The sequence below is a fragment of the Palaemon carinicauda genome, chromosome 45, assembly GCF_036898095.1.
Source record: "Palaemon carinicauda isolate YSFRI2023 chromosome 45, ASM3689809v2, whole genome shotgun sequence".
Lineage (NCBI taxonomy): Eukaryota > Metazoa > Arthropoda > Malacostraca > Decapoda > Palaemonidae > Palaemon > Palaemon carinicauda.
Genome location: NC_090769.1, coordinates 45,893,339 through 45,915,340, shown reverse-complemented (window position 1 = coordinate 45,915,340; position 22,002 = coordinate 45,893,339). Strand labels below are relative to the sequence as shown.

The following is a 22,002-nucleotide window of genomic DNA, read 5'->3' as shown; positions in this document are numbered from 1 at the left end:
TCCTTGTGGGACTTTCATGTCGGACGTTAACACGGATCCACACACCCTCTGCCCTCAATGTCGGGGCCGATGGTGCGACCAGGATAACATGTGCCGTGAGTGCAGGGAGTGGTCTGCCTCCCAGTGGGAGAGGTTTGGCCGTCGGCGTAAGAAGAAGTCCAAGAGAGACCGTTCTCCTCCGGGGTTAGCCTTGAAGGAGGAAGGTTCTCGGGACTCTTCTTCCGCCGCCCAAACCTCCTCCGAAGCTCCCCCTCGTCCGCCTCCTAAGGAGAGTCGTCCAAGTGGGAGCGCAGACCCTTGTTCTGTTTCCCTACCTTCGGTGGGGGGAGAGGGCGTCGCCTCCCATAGCGAGGCGGTTCCCCCTCCTCCTCCGGGGGAGGTTATTGATAATAATGCCTTATCCAGTGATGATCTTTTACAGATTTGGTCGTCCCTGGGGCTTAAGGGCTTGCCCTCCAGGGTCGCTCTTATTGACCTTGTCTCGTTGGGGGCCGCTGTTAAACAGTCGCCGGTGGTAGCAGAGGTAGACCCTCTGTCTATTGTCGACGTCGTGGTGACAGAGGCCTCCGACGTGGCTGGGCCTTCCGCCGCAGGTGCTGTTGCTGATGATGGTTCTCAAGGCTCTCCTCCTCCTTCCGTACATCCTTCGAAGGGGGAAGTGAGTCCTTCGGTCTCGACTGCTGCCCAGCTTCCTTCTGAGGGAAGTGTGTTGACGGAGACTCCCCTTCGGAGGACCGATGGTCCCGACGATCTCCCCCGAGGCCGCCTCCGCCGTAAGGCTCACCGCCCTCTACGCCACAAGGGCCTCCCTTCCCCTTACAGGGGGACTAAGAGGCGCCTTTTTGGGTCTTCGTCCTTCGGGGGGGACTCTCCTCGTCAGCCTCAACCGACTGCTCCGCCCTCCTTGAACCTCTCTGCAGACCGCTCACCATCTCCTGCCGGATCTTCGCCTTCTGGAGAACTCGTCACCCGACGGGCAACGGTCCTTTCGGGGCTAAGGGATTCTTCCCTTACGCGAGCAGGGCTAGCACACAAGCGCTCTCCTGCTCGCCAGCGCTCTCCTGCTCGCCAGCGCTCACCTGCTCGCCAGCGATCTCCTGCTCGCCAAGACTCTCCTGCTTGCCGACGCTCACCTGCTCGTCGGCTCTCTCCTGATGTTCGCCCCCCTCGCCAGCGTTCTCCTGCTCGTCAGCTCTCTTTCGAGCGTCAGCGCTCATTTGAGGACCATCGCCCTGCGGTCTCTGACCACCCTTTAGTTCCTGCTGAACTCCCTGCTCACCATCTGCCTGGTCCTGTGGCTACGCAACATCGTGCTGCGCGTGTGTCAGAAACATATGTTCGCCAACGCGCCAGCGATCTTCCCGTTCCTGCTCGTGAACGCGCCGCACCAGCTGTCCTCTCACAGGACACGCGTCGACCTTCTGCTCGCCAGCGATCACCTACACGCCAGCGATTACCTCCTCGCCAGCGTTCACCTGCTTGCCAAATGCGCACAGGCGATCTTAGTATCGCCTATTCAACAGCGACAACGAACGCACCGACGTTCGCCAACGCTCCTGAAGGAACATGGTTCGCCAGCTTCTAGCTCGCCATCGCGCGATCGCCCGCCTGCACATGCCGCCCGCCATCGCTCGCCATTGCACGATCGCCCTCCTGCGCATGCTGCTCGCCATCGCACGATCCTGCACGATCGCCCGCTTACGCATGCTGCTCCTCATCGCACAACCCTGAACGATCGCCCTCCTGCGGATGCTGATCACCATCGCACCCCATCATGCGATCATTCACCTGCGCATGCTGCTCGCCATCGCACAACCCTGAACGATCCCCCGCTTACGCATGCTGCTCCTCATCGCACAACCCTGAACGATCGCCCTCCTGCGGATGCTGATCACCATCGCAACCTATCACGCGATCATTCACCTGCGCATGCTGCTCGCCATCGCTTACCATTACGCGGTCATTCACCTGCGCATGCTGCTCACCATCGCACACCAGTGCGTCGACATACCACATCGCGACATCGCCAGCGATCTTCCTCACCTACGCGGCAGCACGATCCCTCGCCGTCGCGCCAACGCTTGCGTTCGTCGCCTCGAACTCGTGTTCATTCACCTGCCCACCCTCGCGCCCACTCGACAGCGCGCCCGCGCGATCGCTTGCCTGCGCGCCCGCGCGACCGCTCGCCTGCGCGCCCCGCGCGACCGCTCGCCTGCGCGCCCGCGCGACCGCTCGCCTGCGCGCCCGCGCGACCGCTCGCCTGCGCGCCCGCGCGACCGCTCGCCTGCGCGCCCGCGCGCCCGCGCGACAGCTCGCCTGTGCGCCCGCGCAACCGCTCGCCTGTGCGCCCGCGCGCGCCCGCGCGATCATCCACCTGCACGCCCGCGCGATCGCTCGCCCGCACTCCCGCGCGACCATTCGCCCTCGCGCGACCATCGTTTGCGGCGAATTCCACAGCCGGTGGTAGCAGCAGGGATGCGTGCTCCTAGACGGCACTCGGGATCACCTCCATCCAAGCACAGGTTGGTAGTGCAGGACGAAGACAGGTCAGTACAGCATTCTTCCCCACCTTCTTTTCAGGCAGGTACCGTCGTGTCCACTCCAAAGGATCGCCCGATCCCTTTCTCTTTAGCGAGGATTTCGGACTCTGTGTCCTTGGAGCAGCAGACTTGGTTTGGTCCGCTGGCACGGGCGTTAGTGAGGGTTATGAAACCAGCACTCGCCGGCCAGGGTGACAAACCAGCGGCTGTCTCTCCTACGCTGAAGAGAAAGAGAGGAGTGGACTTCGTGGTGACTTCCCCTAGGGCGAAGTTGGTTCCCAAGAGGTCGGTCTCGAAGGTCCCTTCTCCTGCACGAGTACTCTCTCCTTCTCCCGTGGACGAGGCCTTTCCGTCCTCAGGTGAGTCCAGTGGGGCGGTAGTCTTCCCCTCGGCACCAGGGGGGGAGACTTCGCTTCAGGCAGGAGAATCGTCTCGTGAGGAAGGGGCCCCTCGAACCTCGTTGTTGGGATCCTGTATCCCTCCCAGGAGGGAACCCAAGGATTCCAAGACCGTCCCTAAATCCTCGGCAAGGATTCGTCAGGAACCCACGACTACCCAGGGGAATGTCCACGTGTCACCCCAGGAAGAGATTCCTGGAAGAGATTCCTGGGGCAGGAGACTTAGCTGCCAGCCCGCAGGGAGGAGAACAGCAAGAGTCCGAACATGCCTTCTGGCAGGTCCTAAGCCTGATAAGGACACTTACAGACTTACGGATCCAGTCATCGCCCCCCGTGAAGGCAAAGACACGATTCTGGATGAAGTGTTTGATGTTCGGAAGGCCCCTAAGACCAGTGCAGCTCTGCCCTGGTCTCGGGGGCTGAAGAGTGCCAGAGCTAGGGCCAACGCTCAGCTCGCACTTCTTGCCTCCTCCAGTCGTTCCACTGCCGGGAACAAGCTTATCCCTCCTCCTCGCCTTCAGCAGAGGAGGTATTTCGAGATCCTGGGTGAGCACAACCTCGCTCTTCCTCTCCATCACTCTGTGGAGGAGCTGGCGAAGGGAGTTCCCCTGGAGAAACTCTCTGCCCGGCAGGTGTCGTTCTCGGCGGCGGAGATCCTTAACCACGAGAAGGTCGCTAAGTGTGCCATGCAGGCCACTTCGTGGCTGGACTTCTGGCTAGGATCTCTGGGCATCCTATTGCGATCGGAGGACTTGTCCAAGGAGACCAATAGGAAGGCCCTAGAGACCTTCTTGCTCTCGGGCACCCGCTCCATCGAGTTTTTGGCGCACCAGGTTACCACCCTGTGGGCCAACTCGGTGTTGAAGCGTCGCGATGCTGTGTCCGAGAGATTCCATCCGAAGGTCCCCGCCGTAGATGTGTGTAGGCTCCGACATGCTTCCCTTCTGGGGGAGAGCCTGTTTGAGCCTCAAGACTTGGAGCGAACGGCTGAGAGGTGGAGGAAATCCAGCACGGACTCCCTCCTCCACAGGGCCCTTACAACTCGGCCCTATAAGCCTCCAGCCCCGCCACAACAGCAGCAACAGCCTCGTAAGGCTCCCAAACAGGCACCGGCAGCTAAGAAAGTGGTGTCTAAGCCCCAGCCCTTTCCAGCCAAGGTCAAGAGGGGCGGTAAGTCCTCCAGGGGAGGCAAGACTCCTAGGGGTGGCGGCCGCGGCTGCAAGCCCTAGGGGTGGCAGTCCCCCTGCGTGTCCACCTGTGGGGGGATGCCTTTAGCGTTGCGTCCGCAGGTGGCAGCAACACGGGGCCGATGCTTGGACGATCTCAGTGATCGGCCAAGGTTATCGCGTCCCGTTCACGTCATCTCAACCTCCCCTGACAGCGAATCCAGTGTCGTTGAGCTCCTATGCCATGGGATCGGCAAAGGGGCTGGCCCTTCAGGCCGAAGTCGAGACCATGTCCGAGAAGGGTGCTCTCCAGGAGGTCGTGGACGGCTCTCCAGGCTTCTTCAGTTGAATCTTTCTTGTAAAGAAGGCTACTGGAGGCTGGAGACCCGTCATCGATCTCTCGGCTCTGAACAGGTTTGTCAAACAAACCCGGTTCAGCATGGAGACAGCAGACACGGTCACACTTGCGGTGAGACCACAAGACTTCATGTGTACACTGGATCTAAAGGACGCGTACTTCCAGATCCCAATCCATCCGTCTTCCAGGAAGTACCGGAGATTCTGCCTAGACAACAAGATCTACCAGTTCAAGGTGCTGTGTTTCGGTCTCTCCACAGCTCTTCAGGTGTTCACCAGAGTGTTCACCCTGATTTCGACTTGGGCGCACAGGAACGGCATTCGTCTCCTTCGTTACCTAGACGATTGGCTGATCCTAGCAGACTCGGAGTCGACCCTTCTTCGGCACCGAGACAGGCTTCTAGATCTTTGCCAGGATCTGGGGATCGTGGTAAACCTCGAGAAGTCCTCTCTGCAGCCGTCTCAACGACTGGTTTATCTAGGCATGCTAATAGACACCAATCTCCACAAAGCCTTTCCATCAGACGACCGGATAGCAAGGCTGAGGAGGGTGGCGGAACCTTTCCTCAGGCGAAAAGAACTCCCCGCCCAATCGTGGTTGCGTCTCTTAGGCCACCTATCCTCCCTGGCCCGTCTGGTTCCAAACAGCCGCCTCAGGATGAGATCCCTTCAATGGCGGCTCAAGTCCCGGTGGAATCAAGGATCCGATTCCCCGGACATTCTGATCCCAATGGGGTCTCTGGAACAGACGGACTTGCGGTGGTGGCTGGCCGACGAGAACCTGCGGAAGGGAGTGAGTCTTCTCGTCCTCCCCCCGGAATTGACTCTGTTTTCGGACGCGTCAAAAGAAGGGTGGGGGGCGCACGTTCTGAACCAGAGAGCCTCAGGCCTTTGGTCAGAATCAGAAAAGTGCCTACACATCAACCTGCTAGAATTGAAGGCCGTCTTTCTGGCCCTTCAGCAGTTCCAACGGTTCCTGGCGGGTCACTCCGTGGTGGTGATGAGCGACAACACCACGGTAGTGGCTTATATCAACAAGCAGGGAGGCACTTTTTCGCAACAGCTATCCCATCTTGCAGTAGAGACTCTGAGGTGGACCGAAACCCACTCGATAACACTATCAGCTCGCTTCATTCCTGGCAAGAGGAATGTGCTCGCCGACAGTCTGAGCAGGACTTCGCAGATAGTGAGTACTGAGTGGTCTTTGGATCCTCAGATAGCCAAAAAAGTCCTGACTTTGTGGGGTTCCCCGACGGTGGACTTGTTCGCGACAGCCTTGAACTTCAAGCTGCCCCTGTACTGCTCACCAGTCCCGGACCCCAAGGCACTCTGGCAAGATGCTTTCCAGCAACGGTGGGACAACATCGACGTGTACGCCTTCCCACCATTCTGTCTGATGAGAAGGGTGCTCAACAGGACCAGACTATCGGTCAACTGTTCCATGACTCTAGTAGCTCCGCTATGGCATCACGCGGAATGGTTTCCGGACCTTCTGCAACTCCTGACGGAACTCCCAAGGGAGCTTCCTCCACGACACGAGATTCTCAGACAACCCCACTCCGGTGTCCCTCACAGGGCCGTAGCCTCGCTTCGGCTTCACGCCTGGAGACTATCCAGCGTCTCCTCGCGGAGAGAGGCTTTTCGCAACAGGTTGCGGAGAGAATGTCTCGGCACCTGCGAAGGTCCTCTGAGGGAGTCTACCAAGCGAAGTGGAGAGTCTTTTGTGGTTGGTGTCGTGGAAGGGGTATCTCTCCACTCGATGCCACTATTCCAGCAATAGCGGACTTCCTCGTGTATCTGCGAGAAGAAATGCGCCTTTCTGTCTCGGCAGTGAAAGGCTATCGCTCAGCCTTAAGCTTGGCTTTCAGATTGAAGGGCGTGGATATTTCTTCATCGCTAGAACTCTCTTTACTCATACGTAGCTATGAGCTTACCTGCCCCCAGTCGGAAGTGAGACCCCCTCCTTGGAACGTGGTTCGAGTCCTCAGGTCTCTCAAGAGACCTCCCTTCGAGCCATTACGCCAGGCCTCCGATCGCCACCTGTCTTGGAAGACGGCTTTCCTACTCGCCTTGGCCTCGGCCAAGCGAGTTAGTGAACTTCATGGTCTCTCGTACGACATCGCCCATTCAAGGGGATGGGGGGAGGTAACGTTCAGGGTCGTCCCTGAGTTTGTGGCCAAGACTCAGAATCCTGGAGTGCCGGATCCTCGGTTCGATTCTTTCAGGATCGCGAGTCTCCGTTCTGTAACAAACGACCCAGACCAGCTGCTACTATGCCCAGTGAGGTGTCTGAGGTACTACTTGAAGAGAACGGCTGCAGTCCGTCCTCATGTGCGAGCTTTGTTTGTGAGCACAGGCAGGACAAAGAGGAGGGTCACCAGGAACACCATCTCAGCTTGGATTCGAAGGGTTATCCACCATGCCCTGAATCCTGACCCTCCTCCGTCACGTCGCCCTCGGCCCCACGATGTCAGGGGTATTGCTACATCCCTGGCCTTCAAGAGAAACTTCTCTGTGACGCAGGTACTTCAAGCTGGGGTCTGGAAGCGTCAAACGACCTTCACAGCCCACTACCTGCAAGACGTGACCCACAGGAGCCTCGATACGTTTTCTATCGGCCCTGTGGTGGCTGCACAACAGCTGGTCTAACCTCAGGCTCCTTTTTGGACAAGTAGCAGTAGGTTGAGGGCGTTGTTACCCGGTCTTAGTCTGCGTGAATGAAAGAGTATGTCTGACCCTTACTTCTTTCTTCATTCTCCCCTCTCTTGGGGAAGCAGCATCCTGGTCCTCGCATAGCTGACCTCGACCTCTGCAGGTAACCCATGCTTCTTTGTGCTCCTAGTATTAAGCTTAATACTGTTGCGTCTCCCATACCCTGACGAGGTGGTATGGGGAACGTCCTATCCTAGAATTCCTATCTGAAGGTCTCAAGGTCAACTTCATAGGACGAGTCACACACTCCTCCTCACACTGCTTATGTAGGCCACTCGTTACTAGCGATGCTAGGAACCTGTGAGGTACAGGGGCTCCCTCTCTCTAGTGCTGCTCACTGAGGGATCGAGCCCCCGGGCAAGCCGAAGTCAGTAAGGCTGGGGACTTTCCACCCTTCCTAAGGGGTAAGTCACCCTTTGTAAATAGCGTGGTTTGTATTTCGGTTACGGAACAAATGACAAATTCGAAGATAATTTGTATTTTTCAATATTAATCTTACCCGATGATCATGTAGCTGTCAACTCCGTTGCCCGACAGAAATCTACGGTCGGGATACGCCAGCGATCGCTATACAGGTGGGGGTGTACACAACAGCGCCATCTGTGAGTAGGTACTCAAGTACTTCTTGTCAACAAGAACTCAATTTTTCCTCTGTCGTGCCGCCGGCAAGACCTACTTGGATACGCTGTTGATTCTGGAGTTGTTGTTCACGATTTGGTGATGTATTCACTCTAGAGTTTAGCCTTCGCTATTCAGGAAGCCTTATCATTAGCTTAGCAAGCTTTTGGAATTAATTTGGATTAATTGTTAACGAACTTTGCTAGATTTTGGAATTCCCCCTTGACTACTTCTAAATTCAAGATGTCTGACCAGTCTCAAGTCCCTAAGTACAGGCATTGTAGCGTTAGGACTTGTGCTAGGCGTCTTCCGAAGGCCTCTATAGATCCTCACACCGTTTGTTCCAATTGTAGGGGTAAATCCTGTCAATTGGAAGATCGATGTGGGGAATGCGCTGGGCTTTCGGAATTCGATTTTAACGAATTCCTTAAAAATGCACGTATGTTAGAGAAGGAGAGAATCAGGAGGAGTTCTTCTCGCTCTGTGGATTTTTCCTCTCCCCATGCCCCTCAACCTTTTCCTTCCCCTGTGGTGGTGACTCCCGAACCTGCTACTAGTGCTCAGCCATCCATGGCGGATATGATGCGTGCCATTCAGGCTCTCGGTGACAGAGTGGAGTCATTGGCTAATGACCGTAATCAGCTCTTGGCAGATGTCAGAGAGCTGAAAGCGAAAAGTGCAGTGGGAAGTGTTATCAGTGCTAGTGATGTGAAAAGTGTCAGTGTCAGTGTTGCGCATGAGGGTACATCTGTGCGTGCCAGTCGTCCTCCCAGTCCGGGACCTCTTGCAAGCTCCCAAGCCCAGGGGAGAAGCAATGTCGAAGGACCAAAGGGTTCGGCAGGCCTTGATCGGCGCACGGATGTATCCTCAGTGGTTGCGGACGTATCTGTCAAAGATCGTTCCATCCACATACAGACGAATGAGCCCTTACATTCCTCGTCTGTGGAAGAAGTTTCCAGGAGGAAACGATGGACCAAGGTTTCACGACCGCTCAAACGTAAGGTCCCTTCCGAGCGAGTCCAACGGCCCAGGTGTAGCCACTGGGTCAGTTCGGACTCGCCGCAGTCATCTGATGACTGCACACCTCCCAAGAGAGGTAGAGTGGTTCCACAACAGGCTACTGCTCCGTCTGTTGTTGCTCCAACCACAGTAGACCCTAAGTGGTCCATGCTGCAGACTATGCAGTCTCAGCTTGCGGCATTCATGCAGGAGTATCATGCTGAGAAGGTTAACACTGCACCTGTTAACCTACAACCCGCCGAGGTTGTGCGCTCAGCAGATACTGCGGCTGCCTGCTCCCACACTCCACCTGTGAGAGCTCCACCACCGATGCGCAGTCCACCCTGCCAGACGCATGTTCTTGCTGCACCATCCGTTGACATGCGTGAGCTACCGCATCAGCAGTGGGAAGGTGCTGTAGAGCTGCCGGGTTCCAGCACTATGCGGCATTCTCCGCAACCCATGCGGCATGCTCCGCATACCATACAGCATGCTCCGCATACCATACAGCATGCTCCGCAACCCACCGCAACCCCTCCCACGCACCAGCCCTCTGCTTTTGTTGTTGCCAGCTCGCAGACTGACCAGCAGCGGCATGATGTTGGATCCGCAGCTACGCATGCACCCGTACTGCCGGATTCAGCCGTTCAGCTTTCTGCTCTACCTTTGCCACTTCCTACTCAGCTTTCGGATGATGGAGTATCGGATGACGAAGCTGCACATTTGGATGAACCACACTCTGACTTTGAAGGGCCCAAGTCTACGCCTCCCTCCTTAGACTTTCGTAAAGTCCTTGCCTTGTTCAGGGACTTGTATCCTGAGCAGTTTGTGTCTGCAACCCCTCGCTCTCCTCCCTCCGAGTTTGCTCTGGGCATGCAGTCTGCTGCTCCTGCCTTCACCAAGCTTGTTCTCGCACGATCATCTAAGAGAGCTTTGAGGGTTATGGGAGAGTGGTTGCATTCCAAGAAGCAACTGGGAAAGACTGCTTTCATCTTTCCGCCTACCAAGCTTGCTTCCAAGTCGAGCGTCTGGTATGCCACGGGAGAGGAACCCGGCTTGGGAGTTCCTGCCTCTGCCCAGGGCGACTTCTCAAGTCTGGTTGACTCTCCCCGCAGGTTGGCTATGAGACGATCGAAGATCTGCTGGTCCTTTTCTGATATGGATCATCTGTTGAAGGGAGTCTTTCGTGCCTTTGAGATCTTCAACTTCCTCGATTGGTGTTTGGGAGCCTTAAGCAGGAAGACTTCCCCTTCAGATAGGGACTCTGCCATGCTGATCATGTCTAGCATGGACAAAGCCATTCGGGATGGGTCTGGTGAACTTGCGGCTTCGTACGTGTCGGGAGTGCTCAAGAAGAGAGAACACCTTTGCTCCTTCTTGTCGGCTGGTATCACTCCTTGCCAGAAGTCAGAGTTGTTGTTTGCTCCTCTCTCCAAGTGCCTGTTTCCGGAGGAGCTGATCAAGGGGATGGCTGCCTCGCTTATCCAGAAGGATACCCATGATCTTATGGCATCTTCCGCACGTAAGGCTAAAACCTTACCTTCCGTGCCTAGACCCTTCCGCCCTGCAGCAGTAGACACACCTGCAACTAGGTTCATCCCGCCCTTTCGTGGCAGAACCTCCAGCAGAGGAGGTATCCGTGCCGACAGTCACCGTGGCAAGTCCAAGAAGGGTTCCAAGTCCGCAAAAGGCAAGTTCTGACTGCCTTCCTCTCCAGACAGCAGTGGGAGCCAGACTCAAGACCTTCTGGCAAGCTTGGGAGAACAGAGGTGCAGACGCTCAGTCTGTGAAGTGGCTAAGGGAGGGATACAGAATTCCGTTCTGCCGCAGTCCCCCTCTAGCTACGTCTCCCATCAACCTCTCTCCCAACTACAAGGAGAAGGACAAGAGGCTAGCGTTGCAACAAGAGGTGTCGCTCTTGCTACAAAAGGAAGCGGTAGTCATAGTCCGGGATCATCAATCCCCGGGCTTTTACAACCGTCTCTTCCTGGTAGAGAAGAAGACAGGAGGTTGGAGACCGGTGCTGGACGTCAGTGCTCTCAATGCTTATGTCACCAAGCAGACGTTCACGATGGAGACGACGAAGTCGGTCCTAGCAGCGGTCAGGCAGGAGGACTGGATGGTCTCGTTAGACCTGAAAGACGCGTACTTTCACGTCCCCATCCATCCAGACTCCCAACCTTTCCTAAGGTTCGTCTTTGGAAAGGTTGTGTACCAGTTCCAAGCCCTGTGCTTTGGCCTAAGCACGGCACCTCTTGTGTTTACCAGACTGATGAGGAATATTGCAAAATTCCTTCACTTGGCAGACATCAGAGCCTCCCTCTATTTGGACGACTGGCTTTTAAGAGCTCCAACAAGTCGTCGCTGTCTGGAGAATCTCAGATGGACTATGGATCTGACCAAGGAATTGGGCCTCCTGGTCAATATAGAGAAGTCCCAGCTCGTCCCATCCCAGACCATTGTCTATCTAGGTATGGAGATTCAGAGTCGAGCTTTTCGGGCTTTTCCGTCGGCCCCAAGGATCAATCAAGCCCTAGAATGCATCCAGAGCATGCTGAGAAGGAACCGATGTTCAGTCAGGCAGTGGATGAGTCTAACAGGGACACTTTCATCGCTGGCCCAGTTCATCGAGTTAGGGAGACTCCACCTCCGCCCCCTTCAGTATCATCTAGCTGCTCACTGGAGAAAGGACATGACGCTAGAGGCGGTCTCAGTGCCTGTTTCTGAAGAGATGAGGTCTACTCTAACGTGGTGGAAGAACAGCATTCTTCTCAAGGAAGGTCTACCATTGGCTGTTCAGACCCCCGACCACCGTCTCTTCTCGGACGCATCGGACACGGGCTGGGGTGCGACTCTGGACGGACAGGAATGCTCGGGCACATGGAATCAGGAGCAAAGAACACTTCACATCAATTGCAAGGAGTTGTTGGCAGTTCATCTGGCCTTGATAAACTTCAAGTCCCTCCAGCTAAACAAGGTGGTGGAGGTGAACTCCGACAACACCACAGCCTTGGCTTACATCTCCAAGCAAGGAGGGACTCATTCGAGGAAGTTGTTCGAGATCGCAAGGGACCTCCTCATTTGGTCAAAAGATCGAAAGCTTTCGCTGGTAACGAGGTTCATTCAGGGCGATATGAATGTCATGGCAGATCGCCTCAGCCGGAAGGGTCAGGTAATCCCCACAGAGTGGACCCTTCACAAGAATGTTTGCTGCAGACTATGGGCCCTGTGGGGGCAGCCCACTATAGATCTATTCGCTACCTCGATGACCAAGAGGCTCCCGATGTATTGTTCTCCGATTCCAGACCCAGCAGCAGTTCACGTGGATGCCTTTCTGCTGGATTGGTCCCATCTCGACCTGTATGCGTTCCCGCCGTTCAAGATTGTCAACAGGGTACTTCAGAAGTTCGCATCGCACGATGGGACACGGTTGACGTTGGTTGCTCCCCTCTGGCCCGCGAGAGAATGGTTCACCGAGGTACTGCAATGGCTAGTGGACGTTCCCAGGACTCTTCCTCTAAGAGTGGACCTTCTGCGTCAACCTCACGTAAAGAAGGTACACCCAAACCTCCACGCTCTTCGTCTGACTGCCTTCAGACTATCGAAAGACTCTCAAGAGCTAGAGGCTTTTCGAAGGAGGCAGCCAGAGCGATTGCCAGAGCAAGGAGGACATCCACTCTCAGAGTCTATCAGTCCAAATGGGAAGTCTTCCGAAGCTGGTGCAAGGCGAATGCAGTTTCCTCAACCAGTACCACTGTAACCCAGATTGCTGACTTCCTGTTACATCTAAGGAACGTAAGATCCCTATCAGCTCCTACGATCAAGGGTTACAGGAGTATGTTGGCAGCGGTCTTCCGCCACAGAGGCTTGGATCTTTCCACCAACAAAGATCTACAGGACCTCCTTAGGTCTTTTGAGACCTCAAAGGAACGTCGGTTATCCACACCAGGCTGGAACCTAGACGTGGTTTTAAGGTTCCTAATGTCATCAAGATTTGAACCGCTCCAATCAGCCTCTTTTAAGGACCTCACATTAAAAACTCTTTTCCTCGTCTGCCTAGCAACAGCTAAAAGAGTCAGTGAGATCCACGCCTTCAGCAGGAACATAGGTTTTACATCTGAAACGGCTACATGTTCCTTGCAGCTCGGTTTTCTGGCTAAAAACGAGCTTCCTTCCCGTCCTTGGCCTAAGTCGTTCGAGATCCCAAGCCTGTCCAACTTGGTGGGGAACGAACTAGAGAGAGTACTTTGCCCAGTAAGAGCTCTTAAGTACTATTTAAGACGGTCAAAGCCATTACGAGGACAATCAGAAGCTTTATGGTGTTCTATCAAGAAGCCTTCTCTTCCGATGTCTAAGAACGCAGTTTCTTACTACATCAGGCTTCTGATTAGAGAGGCACATTCTCATCTGAAGGAAGAAGACCTTGCTTTGCTGAAGGTAAGGACACATGAAGTTAGAGCTGTCGCTACTTCAGTGGCCTTCAAACAGAACCGTTCTCTGCAGAGTGTTATGGATGCAACCTATTGGAGAAGCAAGTCAGTGTTCGCATCATTCTATCTCAAAGATGTCCAGTCTCTTTACGAGAACTGCTACACCCTGGGACCATTCGTAGCAGCGAGTGCAGTAGTAGGTGAGGGCTCAGCCACTACATTCCCATAATCCCATAACCTTTTTAATCTTTCTCTTGAATACTTTTTATTGTTGTTTTTTGGGTTGTACGGAAGGCTAAGAAGCCTTCCGCATCCTGGTTGATTTGGCAGGTGGTCAAATTCTTTCTTGAGAAGCGCCTAGGTTAGAGGTTGTGATGAGGTCCTTTAGTATGGGTTGCAGCCCTTTATACTTCAGCACCTAGGAGTCGTTCAGCATCCTAAGAGGACCGCTAGGCTCAGTAAGGAAGACGTACTTAAAAAAGGCAGAGTAATAGTTCAAGTCGACTTCCTTACCAGGTACTTATTTATTTTATGTTTGTTATTTTGAATAACTGCTAAAATGAAATACGGGATACTTAGCTTCTTTGTTAACATGTATGCTGGTCTCCACCCACCACCCTGGGTGTGAATCAGCTACATGATCATCGGGTAAGATTAATATTGAAAAATGTTATTTTCATTAGTAAAATAAATTTTTGAATATACTTACCCGATGATCATGAATTTAAGAACCCTCCCTTCCTCCCCATAGAGAACCAGTGGACCGAGGAGAAAATTGAGTTCTTGTTGACAAGAAGTACTTGAGTACCTACTCACAGATGGCGCTGTTGTGTACACCCCCACCTGTATAGCGATCGCTGGCGTATCCCGACCGTAGATTTCTGTCGGGCAACGGAGTTGACAGCTACATGATCATCGGGTAAGTATATTCAAAAATTTATTTTACTAATGAAAATAACATTTTTCCTAACCATACAAACCTTAGCTATTTACACATATGTGCCTGCCATCCCTGACCCCCAAGTCAAGTCCTACCTCTAAGTGAAGTGAAGCAAGTCACCGGTGTGTGGAGGGGGGAGGGGTAGCAAGCTACCCTTCCCCACCCCCCGCTAACTAGCTCGGGGGTAATTAACCCTCGTTAAAAACTATTGGCTCGTCATTTCAGCTGCGCTAAAAGTAATACCCTTTATAAATAGCTAAGGTTTGTATGGTTAGGCAAAATACAAATTATCTTCGAATTTGTCATTTTTACACTTGGTTTTATTACCGTTATGACGTATTAGCGTCTCGATGACGTTGTCCTTGAGTAGGTGACTTGATTGATATCTTGGGTCATTTAACTCTAAGTTGGCTAAAGGTGAACACCTGTTGCCCAAGAGGCTCACCTTTACCTTGGAGTTAGACTTTCCGGTATTTGTTTACAACCCCACGCTCTCCATATTCTGCCAAATTATGCAAAGAAATTTTTTAAATATTTAACTTAGCCGGTGGATATATATGTAGCTTACGTCTCTGACGGTCGACAGATTAAAAAAACTCGCGAGCGATCGCCGTGGTGGTTGCGGGGTGTGACCACTAGCACCGACTGCCGGCCAGGTATCACATATATTTCCCCAGGAATTCAGTTCTCTGTGGATGGAAACGACAACATTGATTCCGCTCGCGCTTAACCTCAAAGTTTTCAACTGATTGGTGAAGTACTTTTTTCATGGTTTTATGGCTTACGCCGTGTTGGATTATTCTCAAACAATACGATCTTCAAAAGAAATTCTTTTGAAAGGAGAGAAAAATTTTTTACCCTTTCTTTTTTAATCTCTCTCTGGATTTTCCATAGAGAGAAGATGGCCTCCCCTCCCCTCAGTGTACGGAAGTGTGTTAAAGGCTTTTAGTTTTTAGTAATTATTTTATCACTTTATAAATTATTGTTGATATTTATAGATTTACCTCTATATTTTTTATATCTCACCCGCCTTTATTAGACCTCTTCGATTCTCTTTCCATTAATACTAAACACCAAGATAAATTTTATATTTTTTATAAGCGACCTATGCCTATTCTTCGTAGGTGGTACTGACTTGGAAAACGAAGTTATACAACGTTGAGCCCATTCAACTTTTATTTTTGTTTAGATTGATGAGATGAATATTTTTAGAAAATATTTTAAGTGATTTTTTTTTTTCTTTTAAAATTTATTCTTTGAATAGTCTTCGTGCTGTTTTCAAAGATGTACTAACGTTTAGTTTTTTTATGCTACGCAGTTTGCACTCTATCGTTACGTTAGAGAAAGAAAGAATCACGGTTTCACTTTGCAGAAAGAGTTAATCGATTTAGACGCTTTGTTCATTCTTCTTACAAACTGAAGTTTTTTAAATACTAATTGTTCCGTAACCGAAATACAAACCACGCTATTTACATTGGGTTTACCTTTTAGCGTAGCTGAAATGGCGAGCCATTAGAATTTAACGAGGGTGTATTACCCCCGCGCTAGTTAGCAGGGGGGTAGGGGAGTGGTAGCTAGCTACCCCTCCCCCCCTCACACACCGGTGAATGCTTCACTTTCACTTTTTGCTCGGACTTGGACAGACGTCTCTGTCTTTGTCCTCGCTTGGCAGCCATTGTTTGTTTTTACTTAATCACTTACTTTTCTTTTACTCAATATATATGTAAACATTTTCTCATGTTCATGTATATATTTGAGTATAGAAATCAGTAAGTTTCCTTTTCAGAGTTTGTGCTTGTGTGTGTAGTGTACGATATCTCCGTGGAGCCCTCGGCAGTTAGGCCACCATGGTGTAATTTCATGGGTCGCGATCGAGTTTGACTTCGGTCTTTCTCTCTCTCTCTTGAGGTCGTTCACCCTTTTACTACGTTACTTACTACGCCTTTGTAGCTGCCTTCCCGTGTGGGGGGTTGCTACGCCGTATGTTTTGTTTCAATTAGTTTATGAATCTAATTGTATTTGTTGATTCTTCAGCTTTGTAGAACGATTCCTTTCGGGGTTTTCGTTCTTTCTTTAGTGTTCATTCATTTTTAAATTACATAATTACATAGTTACATAATTATAATTGTTATAATTCTGTGTTGGTTACAGCTCTCCTTCCGTGAGTGTAAGTGGTTGTGAGGGCACGTGCCTGTTGTGTAATTCTTGTGTTCCTTTCCCTCGGGATTCCTCTTCGGAGCCTTCCCGGGGGAGTGAATGTTAACTAATGATTTTGTTTTATTTTTTTACAGTTACCGATCTAGTTCGTTTCTGTAATGTGACAACGGAGTGAGCTGTCTTGTTGAGGCCTGGGGTTTCGGCTGTTGCTGCCTCCCCTATAGATCTTCGTCAGGGGCGTGTCTCCTTCTTCTGGAAGTACTCCCGTGACGATTGACAGCTCTCCAGTTCATTTTAGAACACTCAGGAGGCTCGCCTCCTTGGGTGGGTAACTTTCCTTCCGAGGGAAGTTTTTCCTGTCCAGGCTTGAGTTTTTCCCCTTTTGGGGGTTCTTCTCTTGCCTTTTTTTCGTGCGACTATGCTCTTGGTGCTGAGCGGTCGCACCTGCAGTTACGCTCAAGGGGCTGGGCAACTCCAGGAGCCCCTCTTCGGAGGATTGCTCCTTTTAGGTCACTGGCTGACCCGTCTCTTCTACGAAGTGTTTCTCTTTCGTTCGCGAGAGAGTACACTCATAGAGACTCCTCTTCGGAGGATTCTTCTGCTGTTGTTGCTGTTGGCCTCCTTCGCCGTAAGGCTCACCGTCTGCTACGTCGTAAGGGCCTCCCTTCTCCCTATAAGGGTGCTAAGAGGCGCCTTTTTGAATCTCTGTATGCAGCCTACAACTCCTTCTTGATCTTCGCCCCTGGTGCAGATGGACAGCAGTCTGACCTCGTCTTCCGACGGGCAACGGTCTTCCCGACGGACAACGGTCTTCCGACGGACAACGGTCTTCCGACGGACATCGGTCTCCCGACGGACAACGATACTTTCGGGGCAAAGGGTTGCCTCCCACGGGGGTTCTTCCCTTGCGTGTCAGGGTTCCCCTGCGCGCCCTTCTGCTGTGTTCTCTCCTGCTGAGTGTTAGCGCACAGGCGCTCTCCTGCTCAGTGTTAGCGCACAGGCGCTCTCCTGCTCATCAGCGCTTTCCTGATCGCTAGCGCTCTCCTGTTCGCCAGCGCTCTCCTGTTCGTCAGCGCTCTCTTGATGATCATTTCTGCCGTTCCTGTTGGTTCCTGTTACGCGCCCTGTGCGCCCACGTTCGCCCTCGCGATCTAGAACTTTGGTTCAGGTCTTGGACAAGGACTCTTCTTCTACGCACAGGCTTCCACGCGTTGCCTTCTGCTCGCCAGCGACCATAGACGCGTCAACGTTTGCCTGCTCGTCAGCGATCTCCTACGCGTCAACGATCGCCATCGATCTGCCACGCGTGTCAGTTTCCCTGGACACCATCAGTAGCGATCTAGCGCTACCCTGCTGTGGACCACGATCTCCGGTAGCTGAGTCTTGCCGTAGATCTTCCTCCTGCTCGCCAGCGCTCACCTTTACTTCTGTCCTTCTGTGCGCCAGCTTTCTTCAATCGCCAGCGCACATCTGCGTGCCCTTTTCTGTCACGCACCAATGGGCGCCAACGGTTTTTTCTGACCGTCTAGGATCGTCTGATTAACAGCTTGCTTCAGCGCTCACCTTCCTGATGCACCTGCGCGCCCTCTGTTAGTGCGATGCGTGCTAACCATCACTAGTCTCTCTCGCGTTGGCAATCGCCTACGCGCCCGTGCGATTCTTCACCTGCGCGCTAGCGTTTTGTTAACACACCACCGCTCGCCAACGGGCCGTCGCTTGCCGACGCGCCGTCGCTCGCCTACGGGCTATCGCTCGCCAGAACGCGTCATCGGTCTCCCGACCGCCTGCGCTCACCCGCGCGCCCACGTGCCTGCGCGTCCACGTGCCCGCGCGACCGCATGCCCACGTGCCCGCGCGACCGCACGCCCACGTGCCCGCGCGCCTACCCTCATGCGCGACCGCTCACATGCTCTCCAATGTTCGCCCGCGCGCGAACCAACGGTATTCCATCGCGCGGACGGACGGTGTTCTGTCGCGCGGACCGACGGTGTTCCGTCGCGCGGACCGACGGTGTTCCGTCGCGCGGACCAACGGTGTTCCGTCGCGCGGACCGACGGTGTTCCGTCGCGCGAACCGACGGTGTTCCATCGCGCAAACCCCGGTGTTTCATCGCGCGAACGTCGGCTTGATTCTTGCAGTATCCATTGCTCGCCTACGGGTCATCGCTCGCCGACTACCAGCTCTCGCCCTTCCTACCACGCTTGCGCTCCTTCGCGCACTTTCGTTTGCGTTCCTGCGTGCCCGCGCATGGGCGCTTCCACGTTCGGCCACGCGCAAACCATTGATTTACCATCGCGCGAGCGCCAGGGCGATTGCGACCGCGATTCCCGTTGGGGTTTCGCAACATGGCCAGCCTGGCGAGTCTTCTGGAGCGTATTTCCAGAACACGGCCTCAGCCCGTAAACGCAGAGCATGGGTCATGCAAGAGCAGGAAGAATCTTCAGGGAGGTCTGAGCGACATTCTTCTTTCCAGAACCTGGGTTAGCCCTTCCCCGTCATTCCCTGGAAGGGTTTTGCCAGGGAGCTTTCCGTTCGAGATTTCTCCATCGGCCAAGGGGTGACTGGTTTACCCCTTCCTCTTCTCCATCTCGTGAAAGGGGCTTACCAGGTCCTTTCCCTCCTCGGTTGCGACCCGAGGTTTTGTTCAAGGAAGCTACAGGAAGATCATGGGTACTTTCCTCCTCTCGGGCTCAAGCACCTTGGCGTTTCGTCGCCAAGTTTCGAACTTGTGGGCAAGCTCGATGTTGGACATCTGGACGCAATGACCGAGGGCTTCCTTTCGGGTGTCTCATCCGTGTATGTCGACAACCTCAGACACCCTTCCATCCTTGGGAAGAGCTTGTTTGTGCCCAAGGACAGAGACATAGACAGCGATTGTGCGGAGGAAGTCGACTTCCGTTTTCACTCCTCCAAGGCGCTTTCTTCCAGACCCTGGAGGGCCCCAGCGCCTCTTTCTTTCAGCCTCGTCGGCCTAAGTTTTTGGACCGGCTACGACAACTGAGACAAGGTGTCCAATAGCAGTCCCCTCCTGTCAGGAACAGGTAGCATGGGAGGCTCTCGCGGGGGGGGGGGCATAATCCTAGAGGGAGCGACAGAGTTCACGAACTCTAGGATTGGCTACCCCCCCGGCAGGTTTCCCGTTGGGAGGATGCCTAAGGTTACTCATCCGGATAACAGCTTCCCGATGCCGATTCCTGCACGATCTCCGTGATCAGCCAAGGATATCGCGCCTGCCGTCTCTGTCAGCGAATTCAGTGTCACTGAACCTCTATGCCATAGGGTCGGCAAGAGTTTGCCCGTTTGGGCAGAATGATCCATGCCTTAGGAGAAGGTCCTCCATAGGATCGTCGACGGCTTCACCCCCCGCCTTCTTCAGTCGATCCTTTCTCGTAGGAAAGTATCTGAGACGGGAATTCCGTAGTCGACCTCTCAGCTCTGATCAAGTTTGTCGAACAAACTTCGTCCAGCGTGGAACAGCAGAATCAATCAGACTGGTAACGAGGCGACAGGACTCCTTAGGCCCTGGATCGGAAGGACGGGTATTTTCAGTTTCCATTCCATCCATCTTCCAGGAAGCTCTTGGAATTCAGCCTAGACTACAGGTATTCCTGCTTAAGATGCAGTGTGGCGATCCCGCTGTGGCATCGCAGGTTTTTCCCCAGAGAACTCTCCCTGCTTTTCTCATGGCCGCTCAGGAGCAAGCTTCCGCCTCCTTCGCCTTTTGGAGGTCTGGTCAACTCCGGTAGGCTCGGGTTCGACCTTCTTCAACGCCGGGACAAGCTTCCGGATCCTTAAAATGAGTGTGGGTTCATGGTAAATTGCTAGGAGCCTTCTCTTCTTCGGCCTCAACATCTGGAGTATCTAGCCATGATATTGAGTCAATGGCCTTACCACGTTGGAAACCCCGCTTCTCGTCCGTCCAGCGAGGTTAAGCAACGTCGGGTCTGGTCGGTACTTGGATGGGTGACCGCCTGGGGACGCCAGATTCTGTTGCCGCCTCCTCCGAGCCTTCCCTTCAGTTGACTGTGGAAAGGCTGATGAGAGTCGCAGTACCTGTTTTCAGTCAGGCAGAGCTTTCAGCCCTACCTTGGAACGTTTCCTAGGTCTCTTTTCCTCATTGACCCGTCTAAAGTTCCGAATGGTCGCCTCAGGATAAGTTCCCTGTGGGGCGGTCTAAGTTCCGGTTGTTTCAAAGCAACTATTAACCGGACTTTCTGGCCCCTATGGGACCAGCGGAACGATTAGACCTGCAATGGGTGTTGACCTATGGAACCTCTTGATGGGAGTGGATATTCTCGTCCTTTCCCCACATTTTTGATGCGGTTCTCGGACTCGTCAAAGAAAAGGGGGCGGGGGGGGGGGGGGGCATGTTCCGGTCCAGGCCTATGGTCGGGACCTGAAGGATACCTCTCCATCATTCAGGCAGGCTTAGGGGCCGTAGTCTGGCCCCTCTACAGATCCTACAGCTCCTGCCGAGTCGCTCCGTGCGCGACGACTTCATGGTACTGGCGTGTTCTAACCAGCAAGGGACGCATTTTCATACCTTCGCATCTTGCAGTAGAGATACTGAGATGATTTGAGATCCTCTCAATACCACCATCGGCTCGCTCATTCTGGGCAGAAGAATGTTCTCTCCGACTATCTGAGCAGAGCCTCGTAGAAAGAGTGTACCTGGGGGTCTTTGGCCTTGAGTAACCAGCAAGTCCTGGCCTGGGGGACCTAATCGCGACAGCTTGGAACCTCAAGCTTCCGCTGTTCTTCCCCCCAGTCTCAGACCCCGAGACTCTTTGGCAAGATGCATTCCGGTGATGGTGGAACAACATCGACGCCTGCGTCTTCCCTCCTTTGTTGTCTGTTGAGAATGGGTCTCAACAAGACCAGGTTGTCTGTCAACCTTTCAATGGCCCTGAGAGCTCCACTGGGACTATACGCAGAACGATTTCCGGACCCTCTGCTTCCCCTGACGGAACTCCCGGGAGAGCTTCTCCCACGGCACAGGCTACTCAAACAACCACACTGCAACATCTTTCACGAGCCGGGGGTTTCGCTTCGGCTTCATGCCTGGAGACACTACGCCTCCTCCTCAAGAAGAGACAACCCGCTACAGTCGCTGGGGGGAGGTCGCGTCATCTGCGATAGTCATCCGCAGGGGTCTTCCAGGCGAAGTGGAGAGTCTTTTGTGGTTGGTGTCGTGGGAGATATACCTCTTCCCTTGAAGCCTCTTCTCCAACAATAACGAACTTATTGCTTTTCGGCGGGAGGAAACTCCTTTCCGCTCTCGGCAATGAAGCCTGTCGCTTAGCCTTTCCCTGACCTTCAGGCTGAAAGGAATAACTTTTTCCTTCCCGCTGGACCTTTCCTCGCTCATGCGAAGCTGCGAACGTCCCTGCCCTAGTCGGAGTGAGACCTCCAACATGGAGCACGGCTCGGACTTTTTAGTCCCTTAAGAGATCTTCTCAAGACCCTTTACGTCAGGCCTCTGATCGTATTCCGTCTTGGGTCTCCTGCTCACTCTGGCCGCGGCCAGTGTGTAAGCAATCTTCTTGGTCTTGTACGACTCCGCCCTTTCTAAGGAATGGGGGAAGGCAACATTCAGGTTCGCTCCTGAGTTGTTGGCTAGACTCAGAATCTTGGGGACCCGGTTCAAGATTTCGAGTCACCATTCTGTATCTGATGACCCAAAAC

General features: G+C 53.5%; 1 protein-coding gene and 1 pseudogene across 2 annotated transcripts in view; both read left to right on the top strand.

Annotated features, from left to right (window-relative positions):
• Mau2 (Mau2 sister chromatid cohesion factor) overlaps positions 1–22,002 on the top strand; it is a 700,592-nt gene that overhangs the window by 49,724 nt on the left and 628,866 nt on the right. The window contains exon 1 of one of the 2 annotated variants that reach the window (XM_068367343.1): positions 14,121–14,139. The exons of the other annotated variant lie outside the window; for it this stretch is intronic. The gene's annotated coding sequence lies outside the window, so the exon portion shown is untranslated. Of the gene's footprint in view, positions 1–14,120; positions 14,140–22,002 lie in introns of those variants that run through there. 2 annotated transcript variants of the gene reach the window in all.
• On the top strand, positions 20,195–20,313 carry LOC137635036 (5S ribosomal RNA; annotated as a pseudogene).